Here is a 17,576-nt window from a genome sequence, read left to right as displayed (position 1 = left end):
GAGCAGGAATAGTAAGAGATAGAAAGCTAAATTGGGGGTCAGATTTTAGAGGGCCTTGAATGCCAGATTAAGGAGTTTGGATTCTGTCACAGACTCTTAGATCTACACAGGAAAGGGGCCTCAGATGTCAGCTAGTCCAAACCTCCTCATTTTATAGATGTGGAAACTGAGGCCCAGGGAAGTTAAGTTATTTGTCTGAGATCACACATACAGAGACCTCAGGGGACAGTTCAACAGGCATAGCAAAATCAGTGAGGCATCTTAGTCCCAGCCTAAGGGATAGCCAATAAAATTGCCTCTCTGTCTCCTAATGAATTAACCCTGTCCTTTCCAGGGTCCAAGTCCTGGACACCCACAAGGTTAATGGAACATATGAACATCCAGCAGATATTTATGCTTTTGTGCAGCGAGTACTGATGACCCAGCAACAAAACACAGGTGCCCAGAAGGGGGGTCTGCTAAGGCAAAGCAGCCATCATGCCCTGAGATTCCCTGCCCCAAGCCCAACTTATTCTGTGGGGTTTCTAATATGTGGTCACCAGAACTGTGACTCTAATCTGATCTAAGCAGGAATGGATTTATAGTTTACCAAATCTTCGTCTTTGAGCTAACTCAAACCCTCAACACCGGCCATGAGGGTAAGCTTACTCTTCCCTGCCATCAACAGCAGTAAGCAGTGGGCATGGTGTTTGGGGATGGAGTCTGCTTTGAAGAATAAGGTGGAGGATAGAATGCAACAGTTTCTGCTATGATTTAAAAAAAACAGCTCCTGGTATCTACAGAATGTAAATGGGAGACATGCCCTGCTACTAGAGATCTAGATAGCTCCTTTCCTCTCTAGATCTAGGCTCTCCTTACAGAATCCAAGAGCTAGGTCACAGGCTTCATCATTCATCCATCCATCATCCTGACCCACACCTCAGTGCCGCTAATCTCAATATTGCCACCACCTTCTGTCCTGGGATAGATCGGTCTCCAGGAACCTTCCCAACATTCCCTCTTTCTCCAGGCTCTGCTTGCACCCAGGATGCTATGACTGACCAGCTGTGGTTGCGCAAATACTTTGGCCTCTTCAGCTCCTATGCCTCTTACAAAGATCTTATTACACTGAAGGGTGATTTCCAGGGGGTGAGTATCATTCTGACACCCTTAGAATTCAGGGACCCAAGGGTGAACAGTTCAGCCAATCAGCCAATCCTGAAGTAGAATGTAATAACATAGGAAAAGCAGTGTAAACATGGGTTTTCACAGGGACTCCTGGCAGAATGCTAGAGTCTATCATTAAAGGGGTGACTTTATGAAGATTTGAAAAAAGAATTCATGATCACTATGAACCAGGTTCGTGCAGAATAAGTCAGATCAAATTATCCCCAATTTCTTTTTTTGACAAGTTACTAGATTTTAGCAGATGAGGGCAGCGAGGAGGCACAGTGGAGAGAGCACTGGGCTTGGAACTGAGAAGACTCATCTTCGTGAGTTCGAGTCCAGCCTCAGACACTTACTAGCTGTGTGTCCCTGGGCAAGTCATTTAACCTCAGTTTCCTCATCTGTAAAATGAGCTAGAGAAGGAAATGGCAAACTACTCTAGTATCCCTGCCAAAAAAAACCCAAATGGGGTCACAAAGAGTGGGAGACAACTGAGATGACTGAGCAACAACAAAGACTAACAGATTAGGGGAATGTCATAGACTTGGTTTACCTGCATTTCAGCAAGGTGTTTTGATAGTCTTTTCAAGATGGAAATAGTATAGTTTAGTAGGTTCAGAAGTGACTGGACCCAATGGCAACTTGGATATACATCAAGCGGAGTGATTAATTGTGATTCATTTTTAGAAGTTGAACAGATCGGGGCCGATAACTTGGGGGAAAAAAAGCAGAGAAGGCACACATATCCGTTTTGTGAATTTTGTGAAACTAGGAGGAATAGTTAATATGTCAGATGATAGGATTAGTAAAATAAAGCATGACAGAGACCTATTGATAGGATGGTTGAAAAGGACCCTGCCCATATGCTGGGCAAACATAAGTTTCATACGTACATACAATTCATACATACAGCCACACACATACTTTTGGGACACATAGGAATGTATGCACTACTAACACCACACACGCCCAACCACTTATACAGACATACTCACAGATCTGTATATATTGGATGCGTGTATACATATACATATCCACACTCTTGCAATCACACACTCACGAGCACACACACACACACACACACACACACACACACACACACTCATTCTCAAGAGAGGCTGCTCTTCTCATCTGTCCTAACAAATGACTGACTTCCAGCTGGATTCCCTGGACCTCGTCTCAGACAGCGTCCTAGCCCAAATCATCCACAGCGGTACCATCTATAGTCCATCTGGAGCTGGTTCTGTCCTGGAGGCCATCAGGACCCGGAAGGACCCACTGAGCCACCTCTCCTCCTACCTGGAAGACTTTAACACCTTCATTTGCAAGGTAAGCCTGGATTACCCTCCACTGGGACCTTCCTTCCAGGAGACAAGTAAAACTCCCACCTCTCTCTTTCCTGCCCTTCTGATTTCCTCTTCTTCTGCTCCCTTCTATTTTCTCCTATTACCCCTCTCTTGCCCCTTTGGGCTTACTTACCAAGTGCTCACCTTCTTCATGCCAGCAGTCAATCAATCAATTAACATGTATTAAGTGCCTACTATGTGCCAGGACCTGTGTTAAGCACTGGGGATACCAAAAAAAAGGCAAAAGGCAGTCTGTACTCCAGAAGCTCACATTCTAATGGTGGAAGCAAATTAAAGAAGAAAAAAAGCTGAAAAAGGAGAGGGGAAAAGATAACCCACACAGGGGTACGATGAAGTCCTAATGGATGCAATGAGGTGGGAAATGAAGACAAGGTTGGCAAGAGCAGCCACCTTAAATGGAGGATCTGGGAGGAGCTCTCCTCCTTCCCTCTCTAATCAGAGGGAGGGAGGGGCCCCAAGGATAGGGAGCACTCACAAGTTGATAGGATCTTGCAGAAAGATGAGATTTGGGGAACAGGGGCCTTCACACAATGAACAAACTCAAATCTAAGCCCTCAGCCTCTAACAGCCATTACCAAGTCATTAATAGCAGAAAATCTGTATTGGTGTTCTGCGTTAGATCAGGGCCCACAAAGACAGGGAGGGGCCTAGGTTCTTGGCACCTGTCCTGTCCTATTCACTCTTCATTCTGTCTTCTTCCTCCACCACCACTCCCATTTGCTTTCTACACCAGGGGCCATCAACCTGTTTTTATGTCCTGGAAACCTTTGGGAGTCTGGTGAAGCCTATGGACCCCTTCTCAGAATAAAGTTTTTAAATGCATAAAACAAAATACTTAGGCTTGCAAAGGAAGCCAATTCTAATGAAATGAAGTTATCAACATATTTTTAAAATCCAAGTTCAGGCACCTCAGGTGAAAAATCCTTGGTCTATACCACATCTAACAGGATGAAGTGAGAAAGGAAACCATATTCTGTTCTAATTAGTCCTTCTCAGTCCCTGCAGCCAGCCAGAGGTCTACCACACCTGCTCCCCTATGATTGGCCTAATTTGGTTCCCCCTTTCCCTTCTTGCTCTTGTCTGCAGCATATCCCAGATCATGAAATGGATTTCCTAGGGTTTAATTAAAAGGGAAAAGAGAAGATACTAATGCAGAAATAAGACTCCAGGGTAAGGCAATTAGAAGTGTATATAAAAGAAAAACACACCATCCTAATCAGAATGGTATCCAAACTTTCTAAGCTATTCTACCCCTTTACATTTTCCTGGCCTTGCTTGGTCCTTAATTCTTGCTAGAATTGGAGTGTCTAGTTCCTCTGGACATCCAAAATGAATAGTGACTTTCATTCTCAGAAGCCAAGACTTGGTTTGGGATTCATCCACAAGTCCTCTGGTCGAGGTTCCATGGGGGAGAGAGTGCTGGGCTTGGAATCAGGAAAACCTAAGTTCAAATCGCCCTTCTGATTAGCTGCTATGTGACCACTGTCGATTTATTTAAACATTCTGAGCCTCAATTTCTCTCCTATTAAATGGGAAGAATAATGCCCCTAGCACCTCTGCCAAAGGCGGTACAAGTCTATACAGGCTTAGTGCACTAAGCCTTTTAGGACACCCTGCGTGAAGTATTTTTGCAAACGTTAAAGGGAGATATTATTACTACTACTCCTAGCCCAGAGAGGGGAGGTTACTTGCTTAAGTCACACAGCAAATCAGTTGCAGAGTCCGGATTCTTTTCTTTCTGTGCAATTCCCCAGATGTATGAATGACTTGGGACTTCAAAGGTAGGGAAGATTTGAATTAGCAGAGAGGAAGGGAAGTGGAGAAAATAGCTTGAGCTGAGGTCCAGAGACAAGAAGGAACTCAGCATGTTTCAGGGAACAGTGAAGAGAATGGTCCAGAAGGATCAATGCTGAGGCTGTATTGCCTCTGCTCCTTGTGGAAACAGAGGATGCAGGTTGAAGTTCAGAGGAAAAGATGGCTGCAAAGGTAAGTGGAGGCCAGAACATATCCAAGTAACCAGAATATATCACAGGTCTTAGCCATTCTGCAATATATGTCCTTGTTGTCTGGGTAAGTGTACCCATTCATACAAGACCAGTTAACAAATGTCCCCCAAACAACAGCTGTACCATCGTCTGACCCAGGTTAAATAAGTATAGGCTTACTATGTACTGTTTGTTTTTTTTCTCCTCTCATGTCTGGATGCAATCCCAGAGCCCTGACTTGTTAACCAACTCCAAAGTACGGGAAGTCATGATGTTCAAGGCAGCAGACATGATCTTCCCAGAAGTCCCCATCATGTCCTCTGAAGAAGCCAACATGTGGTTTGCTCGCCTGAAGGTCCTGCTCCCTGGGGTGAATGTCACCAGCCTAGAAATGCTGCCGCTCTCCATGACATGTTCACATTACCAGGCCTTGTAAGTACTGTACTGGCCCTGAGAGCTGGGGATGCTTATTGTTGCTATGGAGATCCATAGAATCTGAACTGGAAGGTTCTTAGAGGTAATGGCATCTAACTTCCCTCCTGGTAGAAAAAAATCTCATTCTTCCATTTTTCTTAGCTTTTTCATTCTGGTGCCTGCTGGGTAGAGATAAGCTAGGAGCATCTTATGAGAGGAAGACCTTGGTAAGGTGCTTAGACCTGACCACCAATCTGGCGGTTTGTTTTCTAGCATAAAAGCCCTTGGGGGAGTATTCCAGGATTTGTCACCTCAGCAGAAACAAGCTGTGTATGGATTTCAGAAGAAGTACTTGACTGCACAATTTGCTGAGATGGGTAGGACTTAAAACCTCTAACCAGTGACTCAATGGCATATGCCCACAACGATGATGATAGTACTAACAAACAATATTTTTTAAACAGAGTTTTAGTTTAAAAAGCTACATTCTCCAGAGTGCTTTTAAGTTTACAGTTTATAAAGTACTTCTTTCTTTCTTCCTTCCCTCTCCTCTTTCTCTTTCCCCTCTCTCTTTCCACCATCTTTCTTCTCTCCTTCTCTCTCTCTCCTCTTTCCCCTCTCTTTTTCTCTTCCCCTCCCTCTCCCTCACCCCTCCCTTCTCTTCTCTTTCCCTTTTCTCTTCTCTCTTTTTATCTCCCCCCCCTGTTTTTCCTTTCTTTGTAAGACTGGCCCTCCCTGTCTAAGCCAACCTCATAGGTCCAGTCTCACTACTGATTGTCATGGGAGCTTTAACCTCGCTTTCTGACCTGGGCCAATTCACCTCTCCCTACTCAACATCGGTGGTCACCACCAAACTTAGTGAGGACACTCTATCAGCATAGCCTGCTGCAGCTCCAAGAGACCTACCAGCTTCAGTCTCCCTGGTAGCTGAGATTAAAGGGGGGACTTCAGCACACTCATCACTTTACACTTTTTCAAAGCATTTTCCCCCATACCACCTCATTGGACCTCATGGCATCCATTTTCCAGATGATGCTGGTGATGTGACATCCCAGGTTACGCAGAGAATTAGTGAAAAGGCTGAAACCAGAACCCAGGTTCTTCTCCAAAAAGGGATACCAGCCAGCATTTCAGCAGGGCACACACACACACACACACACACACACACACACACACACACACGCACACACACACTGTTTCTACTGGAATCTCTCTAACTGCCCATCTTTGGTCCCACAGGCTCATCATGTAACAGACAAGGGTCTGACACCAGGGACTGGTTGCAGATGAACCTAGGCCCATTCTGCTCACAGGCCCTTCTCAGTGACCTGCAGGCACTTTATCCAGACTTCGATGGAGTAAGTTTTTCTAGTCGGTGCCTTACCGAAGGCACCAGTCTCAGCATTTAGCGTCAAGAGCATCTGCTCCTAGCAGAGCCCGGAGAGTCCCACCTCTCTCCCCTTCCTGGTTGGGACAGTATTACTCTTCCTCTGGCCTCAGCATGGATCTCTCCAAACAGACCAGTCTTGAGGGCAAGAATCAGGCTGGACTGAGGTAGCAAAGGGAATAGGGGTTACCCATATGAAACAAGAGTTATTTCTTTGCTTTGAGCTATCCAAGAAATTCTTCTTTGTCTCATCTCTAGGATGGTTTCTTGATTATGTGCTTATCAGTCTCTGCTTCTATATGTCCCCAGTACTCTGAGCCCAGGACAGACCTCGGGTCATGGTCTGATGGAGATGATCTCTCCGCTGACCACCTCTAAGGCCTGAGGCATGTGCCCAAGCTATAGAGCCTTTCCGGGAATGTTTTCCATCATTCCAGAATTAAATTCATCGTTTAATTTTCATAGACTAAGTGAGATTTTAAGAATCACTTTCAGGCAGCATGGACCTCATGTAAAAGGAAGGTGTTAGACTAGAGACACATTAAGGTACCTTCCACTTCTGACATTTATCTGATTTTTCGTCTTCCACTCACTCATCTTTCAAACCTACCAGTGGCATCTCCCGCAGTTTTAGTGAAATCAGTAGCAATGAATTTGGTTATTCCAACATTCTGGTGAGACCAAACCACTTCAGTTGAAATGTTGTTCAATTTGACAAGTCCCTATAAAACCCTGCTGTTTATTCAGCCTTGTTATGGGTACTTTCAGGGAAAGAGAAGAAAAAGTAGTCTTGGCCTTGAGTAACAAGGATTCTCATTGGGGAAGAGACTGAGACAAATCACTTCTGGGAACTGATTTCATTAGTAGTTCAAATCTATTTTTCCCTAACATTCCATGACTAAGGATAATTTTGAAGTTGAGATCAATGATGGTAAAGAAGGAGGCTGGGGCCCCTCAGACAGGGCAATATAGAATGTTCCATAGGGACCCTCTTTCATTAGGTGCCTAAACTCCTGTGTGGCAACAGCAAGAATTCCAGAGGGGAGAATTAAGATCGGCAGGCAGGAATGATAAGGAGATGGCTTTTGGTCCAATATGAAAAAGACCTCCATAATTTAGGGAAACCTCAGAAAATAGGGAACTGGATGCCTTCCATCAGAAGCTGGCTGGCTTACTTTTGGAGGAGGCTATAGAGAAAATTCCTGTTCAGCTATGAATTGGGCCAATGATGACCTCTAAGGTCCTTTCCACCTTGGAGATTCTAAGATTCTATATCTATAGATGAGTGTGTATCACACATCTGGCCAACTCTGTGGCCTCTCAGATGTTCCCTGTACCACACAGAGCTGCCCTCTACTATGTAACTGTTTCTTTACTTGCCAATAAAGCTACTTCCACAATCTGACTGGCCAAGTTCATAATGGTGTTTATTTAAGGGGTTGGTTTTTTTTAGTTTTACTTAAATAAATACCAATATTAGTAGCCACCTAGGGCCCCTTCTCAATGTTTTCAGTCAATTTCCTCTAAGAGTCGAACCCCAGCCTCAATCATCCTACATCTGTCCCCTCAGGAGCCTTCCTGAGTCAAGTACAAATTTAGTCCTATCCTAGCACCTTTTAAGCTCTCCTAGAACATGCTGCCCTCCCCAGTCTGTACCCAGGAGCATTCAAATCATCGCCACCAGCTTAACTAGACCACATGCTACTGGTTGAACTAAAATAACTTAAGAGGTATCAAAGAGTTGATCAAAGAAAGGAAAGTTGAATGGACTGGGAGGCACCAGGAGTCACTTGGGTGGTGGGGACAAGCTTTACAAAGCTTTACTAAGTCAGACTGTACTTCTGGAGTATTGTGAGCACCACATTAGAGGAGGGGCATTATTAACAAGCTCGATTTTCCAGAAAAAGGTGATCAAGATGGTGAAGGGAATCAAAACTAGGCCACACAGGGATCAAAGAAATAAACTAGAGAGATTTAGTATGGAGAAAGGAAGATTCTTGGGGAAGGGGGAGCCAGTCTTCAGGTAGCTATATGTAAAGATAGTTATATGGAAGAAAGATTAGACTTATTCTGCTCCATAGATAGTGTCCTGCCCATAGGCATTTGGTAAATGTTGGTGGCAGCTAGGTGGCACAGTGGATAGGCACTGGGCTTGCAATCAGGAAGACTCATCTTATACACACTCAGACATTCTCCCTAGCTATGTGACCCTGGGCAATCCTGTTTGCCTCAGTTCCTCATCTGCAAAATGAACTAGAGAAGGAAATGGCAAACCACTCCAGTGCCTTTGCCAAGAAAACCCCAAAATGGGGTCACAAAGAGTCAAACACGACTGAAATGACTAACCAACAACAAATGTTGGCGGAGTTTTATTGAATTAGGGCCTATGGAGAGAAATTAAAGAGGCAGTTTTCCACTCAATTGAAATAATATTAATAATAATAATAGCTAAAACTTATACGGTGTTTAAAGGTTTACAAAGCACAAACATATATTGATCTCATTTGAGCCTCACAATACCCCAGTGAGATAGATGCTATTATTATCCCCATGATACAGATGAAGAAACTGAGGCTGAGCGAGGTTAAGTGAGAAGAATTTCCTGACAGAGCTGTCCAAAAGTAAAACAGCATGACTCATGAGGTACTGAGTTTTCCACCACCACAGGAAGTGTTCAGCAGAGGACAGATGACTATCTATCAGAGACACATTGTAGAGGGACTTCCTACATGGGATAGAGGGTTAGAGGAAAGAAAGAGGGTTGGATTGGATGAACTCTATCGTCTCAGAGATTCTATGATCTGTCACTAAAATCAGGACTTTTCAGCATGGAAGTGCAAAAGATCTCTCAGAATCTCACAAGGGAGTTAGAGGGAAGCCTGAGACAAGTCCTCTCTCTATCCACTACACCAACCTGCCTCCCTGGTTTAATATTGTCACTTGCATAATCATGGTTCTTGTTCACCAAACCCCAGACGCTAGAACCAGGGCCTCTCTTGAAGTTGGAAGGAGACAATTTCAGGTGAACCATAGGTTGGCCATGTTCCTTCACACAGAGGGAGTAAACACTGTGAGCTCCTTCCCCCGGTAGATGGCAGAGGTTGGAGATATCAACAGGACCCAAAAGCATCTTAGGATCGTAGATCTGAAAGGGACCTCAGAGGGATTCTGATCCAACTCCCTCACTTTACAGATCAGGAAACTGAGCCCCAAAGAGTTGAAGTAACTAACCCAAGATCACACAGAAGTAGGACTGGAACCTAAATCCTTTTGCTTCAGAGCCAATGTTCTTTCCCCTTTACCACGAAATCCCTCTACAATGCATCCATAGCTGCCGACTGATTGAGAAATGCTTTGGGGTGTTTAAGATGCAGCCCTAACCTGTAAGGATAAATACCAAGAGAATAACCGTGTTCTCCTACAACCTGTCCTCATCAGGGCCCCTCATCAGAGTTAGAACCCAGGGCCAGAAATGCTGTCAAAATACCCTAGGAGGACACAGGTGATTGCTGCAGGATGCAGTGCCAAGATGGAAATTCAACAAATTCAAATCCAACACTTACTAAGCACCTACTATGGTACTGGTCCCTGGGCTAGGTGCTGGGGAAACAAAACTGTAATAAAGATGTTCCTTGCGTTCAAGGGACTTATAGTCTAACAGAAAATGTGACAATTTTATAGATGATCTGTTTCTTCAAGACATAGAGAGTAGTCTTCCTTGAATTTGTGGTTTGGATTTGATTTCATTGGCATTGGAAACTTCCTATGCTAATGCTGACCAGCAGCTATTATTCAATTTATAGTCTTAGAGAGTCACCTAAGATACTAAGAGGTTAAATAACTTGCCAGAGGTGGGACTAGAACCCAGGTCTTTCCAACTCTGAGGCAAGCCCTCTATCCACTACACCATACTGCTTCCCTGATGTAATAGTGTCATCTTTATAACCATCGGTAAGAGTGAATGAAGGAAAAGGGAACTATAGGGTAGAACATCCTGGGGAACCTAGTTGCTTATGCTCTTACTTCCATCAATCAGTGAACAGCATCCCATGATTTTGCAAGGATGCATCAACATTCCCAGGCAACATATCCTGGGCAACAAACATTGCCCTTGGTCACCCTGACCTTGCCCATTCTGAGCCCAGAGTAAAACGCTGAAAAGACCACTTGAATTAGAGTCAGAGGGTGTGATTTCAAATCTTAGCTCTGTGTCCTTGCTTATGATACTTAATTTCTCTGGGGCTCAATTTCTTCATCTATAAAAGAAGGAAGTTGAATTAGCTGAACTCTGAAATCCTTTCTAATTCTAAATCTATGGAATTATGAAGATCATAAAGAAAGGGAAAAGTAATGAGAACTTATATCTAACTAGCTAAGCCTGGATATCCACATAACCAACAGAACCAATTTCAAGGTCTAAGAAGCTCAGAAAATACCATAGGAAGACCTCCCAGATGAGTCGCCAAATTGATTCAATTTTACTTTTTTCAACAAAAATCTATTTTCTCTCCTCTCCATTGCAGGGAGTGGAGCGGGGTGGGGTGGGGGAAAGAGAACCCTTATCACAAATTAGCCAATTCAGGTCAGCAAACCCTATAAGCCACCTATGTTTCAGAGCAAAGTAAAATGCAAAGTTTAGATAAAGCAAGGTCCCTGCCCTCAAGGAGCTTCCAGTCTACTGAGAGCATAGCAATCTCTAATGCACAATACTATGTAAGTATATTATACAGAAAGATACAAACCAAAGTGCTAACAATAAGGGGTCTTTTCACATCTATTAGAGTGAGTACAATTCTGGCTGTTCTACCATGAGTAAATCACACTGCTGTTACTCTCTGGATCCTTTCTGGCAAAGATGTGCTAGTAAATATTTAACAACCAACTTTCTTGGGAGAAGATGCATGCATAACATGCTCTTAAGGTTAATCTTCATTATTAATGTTGTCTCCACCAGTTTTTAAAGTCTAGATGATCAAGCCCTGATTTGTAGCATTTTCTAGTTTCCAAGGTGTAAATCTTACACAGAAAACTTGAAAATTGGCACATCTGGGCCAGAGAAAACAGGTGAGCTTCGTGACTTGCCTGTAATTCGATCAAGGTCATGGGGCCAAGATAGGACATTGGAGCAGCCTCTCCCCAGGGCCCTCCCTACCTCTGGCTAATCCCTACGGTATGCCAGGCATGTAGCAAGATAAAACCTGTAGAGCAACCCAGGGAGGAGACCAGTGTATGTTACCCAAACTCTGGGGTTGGCAGGACAGCCTTTGGCCATCCATCAAACAGAGTTCTAGGTAGGCTCCTTCTCTCTCAGGCAGCAGCATTCCTAACTCTCCCTTCTGAAGCAATAGAAAGTTCTAGGCTGGCAGTCAGGGGACCCAGCCAAGTTCTAAAACTATAAAACCACAGTAGGGAAACTGAGGCCCAACAAGGGAAAGAGATTTGTCTATGGTCAGACCAGAGATTAGGGACAGATCAGGACTAGTCCCCAGACTCCCTGATTCCAAAACCATGAACTGTTAATGATGTGGATCCAGCCTTAAAACAAGAGGCTGTAAAAGTTACCAAGACTTTCCCGCTTTCCGCTGTGTGCTTAGCCCTATGCTTAACCAAAAGGGAAGACAAGAGGTGTCAGAAGAAACATGGTGCTTAATTTCTCCTATCTAGGGTTAAACAGCATGAATCTATTCCTTCTTTCTTGTGACACTCTTTTAAATATTTGAAAATTAAGAGTTACCTATACAAAATAGAGAATTGAGACAAAATAGCAAGGCTAGAATAAAGTGCTACATTGCATGTTTTCAGCGAAGGGCTCCCATGTTATAGGAGATCAAAGCAGAGAGAGCAATACCAGGCAGGGAAGGATGTCTGAAAGAGTGAGCCTGGAAGCATGGGAGAATTTAGATGGGATGGGGGGGGGGGGATAAGTTTCTTCTTCTCCCAATCTGCATATCTCTAGTTTTCTGCTCTCCTCCTTGGATCTGCCCCCTTAGGTTCAAGGCCTGGATGTCAAGACCCCCAAACAGATGGCACATCTGATTGTGACCTCAAATTTGCACAGCTTGGAGAGCTCCCACAACATCTTGGAGGCGCTAAGCAGAGATCTGTGCATGGATGTCTCTACATTTATGATCCAGTTTAATGAGTATGCCCACCAGGTGAGTGTCCAAAAGATTCTTGGTCTTTGCTTCCAAACTCGTCCATGGGCAGAGAGGGAGCATCTTCACCCTTTAAGGCTCTGGCAACCACAACGATGTTGATGTTATCCTTAACTCCTAGTATAAACTGGCTGCTTGCTCTGTCCTTCAATGCCCCAGCCCAGCTGGAGGAGTATCTGCACTAGCTACAATCTCAGCATCTAGGGATCCCTGATCTCTATACCTTTCTTCATGACAAGGGCAGTTTTCTTGAGGGCATCAGCACCCGTTTTATCAGATAGTGGGGCTTCCATGGGCATCAACTGTTTACATGTCAGTTTGCATTTCTGTAGTGCTTTACTATTTACAAATAACTTTCCATTGCTATGGTATAGTGTAGGATAATGGTTTTGAAGCTGGGCTCATATTCTAGCACTTTTACCTTCACCTTGGGAAAATCCTGCTCCCTCTTAGGGCCTCGGTTTACTCATCTATAAAAACAAAGAGATTGAACTATATGATGTGGGTTCAAATCCCACCTCTAAAGCTTACTAGCCATGAGACATTAGGCAAGTCACATTCTTTGCGTCTTAGTTTCCTCATCTGTAAAATTAGGGGTTTGGACTAGATGGCCTCTGAAATCTTTTCCAGATATAAATCTATATTCTCCTGTGATTGGTAAGGAACTGCCTCCTCCTCAGATTTCCATAGCACTATAAAGTTTATAAAGCACAACGCTGAGAGATGTATAATACAACTATTGCCCCATTATATAGATAAGAAAACTGAGGCCCGCAGTCACACCACTAGGAAGTAGTAAAACTGAGATTCAAATCCAGACCCCAAAGGCTTTTTCCAAATATATTGAATAAATTCCAATTCCAGCCTTGGACACATTATGTTACCAGCCCCCTCATTGGTCTAAGGTTTTCTTCTAGTATATCCTTCCCCCCAACATCATCATGCTCCTCTTAATCTACCTGTTCTATGGAGTTTTCCTAGCATCCCCTATCTACTGACTCCCTTTCTTGGAAGGAAAAGATTTTTCAATGATAAAAATTGTATATTGTTGTTGTTCAGAACTATGAGTTCATTTGGTGTGGTGAGCTTCCAGTGTGGAAATCCCTTCTACTGATAGAAATTGGCAACTTGTTTATAGATTAAAGCAGGCATTCTTAACCTGGGGTCCATGAAGTTAGATGGGGAAAAAATAACATCTTTATTTTCACCAATATCTAATGAAAATTTAACATTTCCTTCAATTATTTAAAAATGTTATTCTGAGTAGAGTTCTATAAGTTTTATCAGACTTAAAAAGGGGTCCATGAGACAAAAAGGATTAAGAACTCTCAACTCAGAGTCATATGGGCTTAGGGCAATGAGAGGGTAAGGGTTGTTTCTCACGATAATCATTCGCATTTATATAGTGCTTTAAGGTTTGCAAAACGTTTTCCTCACAATAGCCCTATAAGGTATGTGGTTGTAACAACAATGTGGCTAGCGGCTGCTGAAGGGACGTAAGACCAACAACAGGAGCACACAGGAGGGCTGCTAGCACAGATTCTTTGATCTGCTTTTACAAAGGAAAGCAACTTCAAGGGGTCAAAAATCCCACTCTAATCAAACACACATACATCATTCACTTAGTTCAGGGGTAAACTTCAGCACCCTGAACTTCAGAGCAAATACAAGCAGACATTACAAATGGAGAAAATATAAAGAGCAAATAACATAAATCAACAGACAGGCTTCTAGCTGTCTGACCAAAGCTATACATACACAGTTACCAGAGAGAGAAGCACCAACATCTGGGTTTTCAAAGCCAAGGGGGGGCTCCTTAAAAGCTACCCAGAATCTCATCTGGTCAAATCACATGACACTCTTCCAGTGAGTGATCCCCAAACAAAATGCTAACCTCAGAATATACATACACTTCTTCAGGGTCAGAGTGCTTTACGCCTCTTAAGGGTTTCACACCTCTCGCGACCTAACTAGCAAAAAAACTGGGCCTTCCTAAGAACAAAGTCAAGACTCAATCAAAGGCACTTGATTGCCCCAGTGCTTAGAAGCACTCCAAATCAAAAGACAACAAAAAGTCCCACTCTGCTTGCCCTTACAGTAGTACAACTAATATTCCCATTTTACAGGTAAGAAAACAGAGGTCAGAGAGGTTAAATGACTTGCCCATGATTATGCAAGTAGGAAGTATTTGAAGTGGGACTGAATCTAGGTTTCTTGACTATCCACTATTATGCCACTACCTCTCATAGTTGCATATTACTTTAAGGTTTATGAAGCACTCTATAGCTATTACTTCACTTGATCCTGGCAATAATCTAAGGTGATTACTTAGGTCCAATCTTAGGTAATACAATCTCATTATCCCCATTTTGTGGTCATTTGGTCATTTCAGTCATGTCCAATTCTTTGCGACCCCATTTGGAATTTTCTTGGCAAAGATACTAGAGTGGTTTGCCATTTTCTTCTCCAGCTCATTTTACAGATGAAGAAACTGAGACAAATCAGGTTAAAGTGACTTGCCTAGAGTCACATAGCTAGTAAGCATCCGAGGCTAGATGCAATCAAAGTCAAGGTCCCACCAAGTTCCTACCTAGAGCATACTGGGAAAAGGTAGGGAATGGTGATTATCACCCTAAGGGCCCTTCTGTAATAAGAAATATTTTTTTGAAATTATTAAATTAAATTCCTATTATGTAGTACTAAGTGGCTCAGTGGATAGAGCACTGGGCTTGGAATCAGGAAGACTCATCTTTATGAGTTCAAATCTGGCCTCAGACACTTACTAGCTGTGTGACCCTGGGCAAGTCACTTAACCCTGTCTACCTCTGTCACTCATCTGTAAAAATGAGCTGGAGAAGGAAATGGCAAAGCACTCCAGTATCTTTGCTAAGAAAACCCTAAATGCGGTCATGAAGAGTCATACACAACTGAAAATGACTGACCAATAGCAATTATGCAGTATATAGTAGGTGCTGCAGGAGATGGAAAGTTTAAAAGTAGTGTAGGAGAGTACTGGACCTGGAATAAGGATGACTTGAGTTCAAATCCAGCCTCAGACATTTACCAGCTGTCTGACTGTGGGCAAGGCTCTTCACCTCTGCCTGCCTCAGTTTCCTGAGTGTAGTATGTGTAGTATGGTTCCTAACTCCCAGGTTTGTTGTGAGGATTAAAATGAGATCATCGTTGTAAAACACCTAGTAAGGCCTAAAGCGCTATAGAAATGCTAGCTGTTTCTCAAGGAGAAACAGAATGACATAACAGATAGAGAACCAGCTTTGAAGTCAGGAAGGCCTGGGTTCAAATCCTGCCTCTGGCATTTACGGGCTGTGTAACTCTGGGCAAGTCATAGCCCTTTGGCGTTGTAAATCAACAACTAAGACTAAGACTCTAGGTTGTAGAAAAGGTTGCATCAATAGGAAGTTTCCTCCTCAGGAAACCCCATATATCAATGAAATCACAGATCTAGTCCCTATCCCTGCCCTCGTGGAGCTTGTAATTAATAAGCAGACCATGACTGAAACAGACCCAACCCTGTCTGAGGAAGACCTTCAAGGATGCGCTTTGTTCTACTGAGTGAAAAGTTTATTTTTAAAAACCATTAAACAATAGATACAACCTTAGAAAGAAAGATAAAGGGATGAAAAAATGGAAAGGATAGAAGGAAGGAAGGAAGGAAGGGAGGGAGGAAGGAAGGAAAGAAGAAGGAAGGAAGGAAGGAAGGAAGGAAGGAAGGGAGGGAGGAAGGAAGGAAAGAAGAAAGGAAGGAAGGAAGGAAGGAAGGAAGGAAGGAAGGAAGGAAGGAAGGAAGGAAGGAAGGGAGGAAGAAAGAAACCCAGCCTACCTGCTCCAGCAGAGTTCCAAGCAGCATTGTGCTAAAGAGCTGCATTCAATCTGTTCCATGGAAGCATCCTTGTTGATTCTAAAGACTAGACCACTGACCAAAAGGCAGGCTGGGGACACCAAAGAAACTCCACTAACTTTCTCCATTAGCTTGGTACCACTCAGATCTCAGTTTGGGGCCACCACCCTGAGCCCCTCCCCACCCCCCTCCACCTCATCTTGTTCTGCAGGCTCACCTGAATGCCCTGCCCAATGCTACAGTCGGGGCCGCCATCCTGAAGGCTGTTCTTGACAGGCTGAGCCCCAGCTCCCACCTCTTCCCTGCCTCCGTGTGGGCAGAGTGGTTCCAGCATCAGCTGCCCCTGCTCCTCCCATTTGTGACAACAGCTACGCTTGCCAGACTCAGCACCAATGTCTCCTGTGACTCCTACCAAGCTGTGTGAGTGCCAAGACACTCCTCTGCTGCCCAGCAGATTCTTGGGTCCCCAGAGGGGCTCAGGGGAATACAGGTGTTTTCCAGGATGTCTAAAGGCATCTGCTCATGAGGACCGCACATTGGTCCCATGTTCCTATTGTGCTTTAGAATTTATAAAATGCATTCTCTCTGAGACCTTAAGAGGGAGGGGTAGCAGAAGTACTAAGAGCCCCATTTTATAGGTAAATAAATCAAGGCTTGGAGAGGTCATGTGACTTGCCCCAAGAGCAGAGATTATCTCATTTTTTTTTTTTTGTTTTTGAATACCCAGTGCCTACATAGTGCCTGGTACATAGCAAGTGCTTCACAAAGGCTTCTTGATTGATTGATTGCCCATGGGCATGTGACTAATAAGTGTCAGAGCCAGGACCAACTCTAAGTCTAATATTTGTATACAATTGCACAAAATGTCCGAGGGCTGATGAGGGCTTTCTTTAATTTCAGAAGGAAAAAATCGGGAGGGGATGGTGAGAGGAACTAGCAGGCATTTACTATGTTCAAACATATCTTGTTGCACACAGTAGACTTAGAGAGCATCTTCTGGTCCAGTCTTCCATTACTTCCTTGTCCCTGGATGCTGCTCATAGGCCTACTCAAATGGGCATTCCCATACACTTGGCTTGGGCAGCACTGACCTTCTGTCCCTGGACACTGCCTACCGGCCTATCCAAATGGGTATTTCCTCCTCACCTTTCCTTGAGAAAGCTGCCTGCTCTGAGCATACAGCTCCTAGAAACCCACTGGGACCTCTAGGTAGGGACAAGGCCAAGTCAAGCAGCTTCCCAGAATCTTGGGATACAAGGGCAG

This window comes from Trichosurus vulpecula, chromosome 9 (assembly GCF_011100635.1).
Source record: "Trichosurus vulpecula isolate mTriVul1 chromosome 9, mTriVul1.pri, whole genome shotgun sequence".
In the NCBI taxonomy this organism is placed as follows: Eukaryota; Metazoa; Chordata; class Mammalia; order Diprotodontia; family Phalangeridae; genus Trichosurus; species Trichosurus vulpecula.
Note: the sequence above shows the minus strand (reverse complement) of the source record.